The sequence below is a fragment of the Rhinopithecus roxellana genome, chromosome 17, assembly GCF_007565055.1.
Source record: "Rhinopithecus roxellana isolate Shanxi Qingling chromosome 17, ASM756505v1, whole genome shotgun sequence".
NCBI lineage: Eukaryota > Metazoa > Chordata > Mammalia > Primates > Cercopithecidae > Rhinopithecus > Rhinopithecus roxellana.
Genome location: NC_044565.1, coordinates 87,470,740 through 87,476,618, shown reverse-complemented (window position 1 = coordinate 87,476,618; position 5,879 = coordinate 87,470,740). Strand labels below are relative to the sequence as shown.

Here is a 5,879-nt window from a genome sequence, read left to right as displayed (position 1 = left end):
GTCTAACAGGCCTGGGAGCTGTTTCTTCTTTAAGACTGTAGATATCTCTGATCCATTACAGCAAGCTTGTCCAACCCGCAGCCCAGAATGGCTTTGAATGCAGCCCAACACAAATTTACAAACTTTCTTAAAACATTATGAGTTTGTGATTTTTCACTGTTTTTAGCTCATCAGCTATCATTAGTGTTACCGTATTTCATGTGTGACACAAGCCAATTCTTCTTCCAATGTGGCCAAAGAAAGCCAAAAGACTGGACACCCCTGCCTTATAGGCTAACTGAAAAGTGAGCTCTGAGAGCAGTTAGAGCTCCAAGGTCTAGAGGGGCTTACCGGGGTGCCAGCAGGGTTCTTCCTGTAGACTCGGGCAGACTCAGGCCAGAGAAACCCAGTCCTCAGGAGAGCAGTGTGGGCTGGCGGGCTCTGGAGTCAGACATCCCGCTCTGGAAGATGGCCTGAGTGGCTGTGCACCCAGTGCGCAAGCTCTTTGGGCGGTAGCCTCCTTATTCTTAAAGGAGAACCAATGTTGTTGTGAGAATTTGATGGTACAAGTTCACCTCGCTAGGGGCACAGTGGAGCCAGGTAACCCTGACTCAGCGTTGCTTCCCAGTGAGAGGACGCAGCTCTGGGCGAACTCTTTGCCACTGTTCTGCAGGAAATCCTAGCTGGAGAGCGCTGGAAGCGGAGGGCCGGTGTCTCCCAGGTCAGGCCCAGTCTGCAGCTGATGATGAGCAGCTGATGATGATGATGATCAGCTGATGATGATCAGCTGCAGCTGATGATCATGGGTCTGCAGCTGATGATGATCTAATGAAGATCAGAGGCATTTAGGCAGAAAGGAGGCATTCCGGACTGGAACAGAAGAGGGGAAGGAATCAAAGGGTGGAGGAGAGACCCAGAACCCCTCAGTAATGGGGAGTGGGAGACCAGATACCCACCCCACCCCTCATTTCACAGTAATGAAGCCAGGGCCTGGCAGTGCGGCCAGAGCTGGGGACACACCCAGCTCGGTCTAATTCCAGGCCCACGTCCCCTCCACTCCTCCCTCCGGGCTGCCCCCTGGCTCACCAGCTGGATGGATGAATGAGCAGGGTACCTTCTGTCCACAGCAAAAGGGCACAGAGAGAAAACTCAGAGGAGGGAGTCTCATGTAGCCAGGTGGAAATTAACAATAATACTCTGATGTACAAAATACTTATTTATTTCTCTGCAATTTATCTAATCATTTTCACAAGACTCCATGAATGTAAACTTGCTAATTAAAGAAACTCCATTAGGCTCTGAATCAAGACTGAGGCTGAGGCAGGCCGATCACCTGAGTGTTTTGCTGTAGCTATTGGTTTCAAACAGGATCCAAGAGTGATGTCTTCCTTGTGGTCTGTTCGCTGCTCAGTATCCCAGTGTGAGTGGCCAATTCAGTTGGAAGCAACATGGTCTTGAATATAAAGCCATTGAATTTTTTTACAGAGCAATTTAACTATGTTAGTCTTAAGAATTAAGAACTTACAGGCCAGGCACAGTGGCTCGCACCTGTAATCCCAGCACTTTGGGAGGCTGAGGCAGGCCGATCACCTGAGGTTGAGAGTTGAAGATCAGCCTGGCCAACACGGAGAAACCCCGTCTCTACTAAAAATACAAAATTAGCCAGGCATGGTGGCGCACGCCTGTAATCCAGCTACTCGGGAGGCCGAGGCAGGAGAATCGCTTGAACCCGGGAGGCGGAGGTTGCCATGAGCTGAGATCAAGCCATAGCACTCCAGCCTGGGCAACAAGAGTGAAACTCAGTCTCAAAAAAAAAAAGAATCAGGAACTTACTCTGTGGAGATAGGGACTTGGCTACTATTTATTAGCCACTCAGAGGAACTTGGTCCTCCTTTCTTCCTACCTCCTCCCTTCCCCCTTCTCAAGATCACTTGCTTGCTTTGTGACTGTTTAGGATATTGACCAAGTAATCTCATACTGCCTAGCAATTTTTTTTTGGAGTCTCACTCTATTACCCAGGCTGCAGTGCGGTGATGCCATCTGGGCTCACTGCAATCTCTGCGTGCCCACCCCCCACCCCTACCACCACCCACCAGGTTCAAGCGAATCTCCTGCCTCAGCCTCCCACGTAGCTGGTACTACAGGTGTGTGCCACCACACCCAGCTAATTTTTGTATTTTTTTAGTAGAGGTGAGGTCTCACTATGTTGGCCAGGCTGGTCTAGAACTCCTGACCTCAAGTGATCTGCCTGCCTAGGACTCCCAAAGTGCTGGGATTACAGGTGTGAGCCACCGTGCCCAGCCTGCCTGGCAATATTTAATTTTAATTCATATTATTGGTCCATACTTCAGTTCATCACTGGGGAACTTAGGTGTTGACTACAGCTAACTAACCCCAGAGGGAATATGCTTTTTTAAAAATACTCTTTAACTGTGGTAAAACATAGGTAACCCAATTTACTGTTTTAACCATTTTTAAGTGTGCCATTCAATGGTATTACGAATATTCATGATGTTGTGCAACCATCAACACTTTCTTTTCCAGAACTTTTCCACCAGCCAAACAGAAACTCTACCTGTTCAAGAGCACCACTCCCTTCTCCCCTCCCCAGTCCCTGCTATTGTGCTGTCCTATTTTCCATCTCTATACATTTTCCTGGGAATTTGCTTTTTTAAGCCACTATACCGGTCTGTGTTTTATACTTGGCAGCAAGGAAAAGTTCTCAGTGCTTTTGGGTCTTGTCTTATTTGTTGGACATTCTGGTAAAATCATTTTTGGATTAAAGGTAGGCAAGGGGTGAGGGAGGGAAGAGAGAATCGCTGTGAGGCTTGCTGAGAACTATGCCAACCTTAGCTTACGGTTTCCCTTGGTATTGCTGATGGCTTTTCCTCTTTTTTCCCTAGAAAAGAAAAAAAAAGAAACCTCAGCCCATGGGGCCTTGTATAATAGCTTGACACAGCAGAGGAGCTGGTGGGTCCTCCCTCTCCTCCCAGAAACTGGCTCAAAGAGAATAGAAAAATAAGCCCCAATCTCCAACCTCATACCATATACAAAAATTAACTAAAAATGCAGCATAGACCTAAATGTAAAACTACAAAGTACCTAGAAGAAAACATCTTTGTATCGTAGAGTCGAAAGAGATCTTTTTTTGGAGACAGGGCCCCACTCTGTTACCCAGGCTGGAGTGCAATAGCACGATCTTGGCTCACTGCAACCTCTGCCTCCTGGGTTCAAGTGATTCTCCTTCCTCAGCCTCCTGAGTAGCTGGGACTACAGGCGCGTGCCAGCACACCCGGCTAATTTTTGTATTTTTAGTAGAGACAGGATTTCACCATGTTGGCTAGGCTGGTCTCAAACTCATGACCTCAAGTGATTCACCCACTTCGGCCTCCCAAAGTGCTGGGATTACAGGTGTGAGCCACTGCGCCCGGCCCTTTGATCCCTTCATTCATCAACACCTACGTTGTTTCCAAATCGTGGCTAATGTGAATAATGCTGCAATTCACACAGGAGTGCAGCTATCTTCACGAGGGGGTGATATCATTTCCTTTGGTCAGTCATATGGTAGTTCTGTTTTTTTATTTATTTAGAAACCTCCATACTGCTTTCCATAATGGCTGTACCAATCGACACCCCCACCAACGGTGTCCAAGGTTCCTTTTTCACCACAGGGAAAGATTTCTTAAGAATAGTACACAGGGACCAGGTGTGGTGGCTCTTGCCTGGAAACCCAGCACTTTGGGAGGCTGAGGCAGGCGAATCACCTGAGGTGAAGAGTTCGAGACCAGCCTGGCCAACACGGTGAAACTGAGTCTCTACTAAAAATGCAAAAATTAACCACGCATGCTTGCAGGCGCCTGTAATCCCACCTACTTGGGAGGCTGAGGCGGGAGAATTGCTTGAACCTGGGAAGCCGAAGCTGCACTGAGCCAAGATCGCACCACTGCGCTCCAGCCTGGGTGACAGAGCAAGACTCTGTCTCAAAAAATAAAAAGTTAAGCTGGGCATGGTAGATCACGACTGTAATCCCAGCACTTTGAGAGGCCAAGGCGGGCGGATCACGAGGTCAGGAGATCGAGACCATCCTGGCTAACACGGTGAAACCCCGTCTCTACTAAAAATATAAAAAAAATTAGCCGTGCGTGGTGGCAGGCGCCTGTAGTCCCAGCTACTTGGGAGGCAGTTCCAGCTACTCGGGAGGCTGAGGCAGGAGAATGGCGTGAAGCCGGGAGGCGGAGCTTGCAGTGAGCCAAGATCGTGCCACTGTACTCGAACCTGGGTGACACAGCGAGACTCTGTCTCAAAAATAAAATAAAATAAATAAGTAAATAAAAATTAATAAATTAAAAATAAAAAAAGAATAGTACACAAAAAACATAAACTATAAAAAAAACAGTAAATTGGACTTCACAAAAATTGAGTCTTTTAGTTTTCAAAAGACACTGAATAAAATGAAAAAGAGGGGCACAGACTGGAGAAAATATTTACAAGTCATATATCTGATAAAAGACGTGTAGCTAGAATAAAGAGCTGTTATAACCTAATATATAACACAACTCGGTATTTTAAAATGGGCAAAGGATTTGGACAATTCACCGAAGATGGTCTACATATAAAAAATAAGTATATTAAAAAAGGCTCATGCCATTTGTTATTAGTGAAATGTACATGAAAACCCCAAGGATATAAACTAGACACGCACTCGGAGGACTAAAATGTAAAAGATTGGCCATGCCAAGTGCTGGCAAGGGTATGAAGCAACTGGGACTCTTGTTGCTCTCATGTGCTCAGAGGCATGTAAAGCAGTGTGGTCACTTTGAAGAGCAGTTTGGTCACTTCTTAAAAAGTGAAACCTACTATGTGACCCAGTCATTCTGTTCCTATGCATTTATTCAGCAGGAATGGGGCCAGGTGTGGTGGCTCATGCCTGTAATCCCAGCACTTTCGGAGGCCAAGGCAAGCAGATCACGAGGTCAGGAGTTTGAGACCAGCCTGGCCATCATAGTGAAACCCCATCTCTACTACAAATACAAAAAAAAATTAGCTGGGCATGGTGGTAGGCACCTGTAGTCCCAGCTACTTGGAAGGCTGAAGCAGGAGAATCGCTTGAACCTGGGAGGCGGAGGTGGCAGTGAGCCAAGATGGCACCACTGCACTCCAGCCTGGGCGACAGAGCAAGACTCTGTCAAAAAAAAAAAGGAGGAATCAAAAAGGAATCAAAGCTAGTGTCCAAAAGAGACTTCTACATGGAGACCGGCAACGTGTAGTCTGCCATGTTGGCTTGATTCATCATAGCCGAAAGCTGGAAACAGCCCCAATGTCTATCACCAGGTGAATGGATGAATAAATATGGCATAGCCATACAATGAAATGCAGTACAGCAATAAGAAGGAATGAACCACTGTTATATACAACTGATGGACTTCAAAATAATTATGCTAGGCCGGGCACAGTGGCTCATGCCTGTAATCCCAGCACTTTGGGAGGCCAAGGTGAGTGGATCACCTGAGGTCAGGGGTTTGAGACCAGCCTGGCCAACATGGTGAAACCCCATCTCTACTAAAAATACAAAAAATTAGTCCGGTGTGGTAGCGGGCACCTGTAATCCCAGTTATTCGGGAGGCTGAGGCAGGAGAGTTGCTTGAACCCAGGAGGGGGAGGTTGCAGTGAGCCGAGATCAGGCCATTGTACTTTAGCCTGGGCAACAAGAGCAAAACTCCATTTCAAAAGAAAAAATATATATATGCTAAGTGAGAGAAACCACATCAAAAAAAAAAAAAATTACTGTAGGATTCTATTTACATAAAACTCTAGAAAATGAAAACTCTAACGATGGAAAGCAGGTCAGAGTTTATCTGAGAATGGGAGTGGAGGTAAGAAACAGCACGAGGAAGCTGTGG

General features: G+C 46.6%; 1 non-coding gene across 1 annotated transcript; it reads left to right on the top strand.

Moving 5' to 3' along the window:
• Positions 1-1,300: 1,300 nt before the first annotated feature.
• On the top strand, positions 1,301-1,431 carry LOC115894442. Its single transcript, XR_004054561.1, has one exon. It is a non-coding gene; the product is annotated as a small nucleolar RNA SNORA2/SNORA34 family (small nucleolar RNA).
• The last annotated feature ends 4,448 nt before the right edge of the window (positions 1,432-5,879 follow it).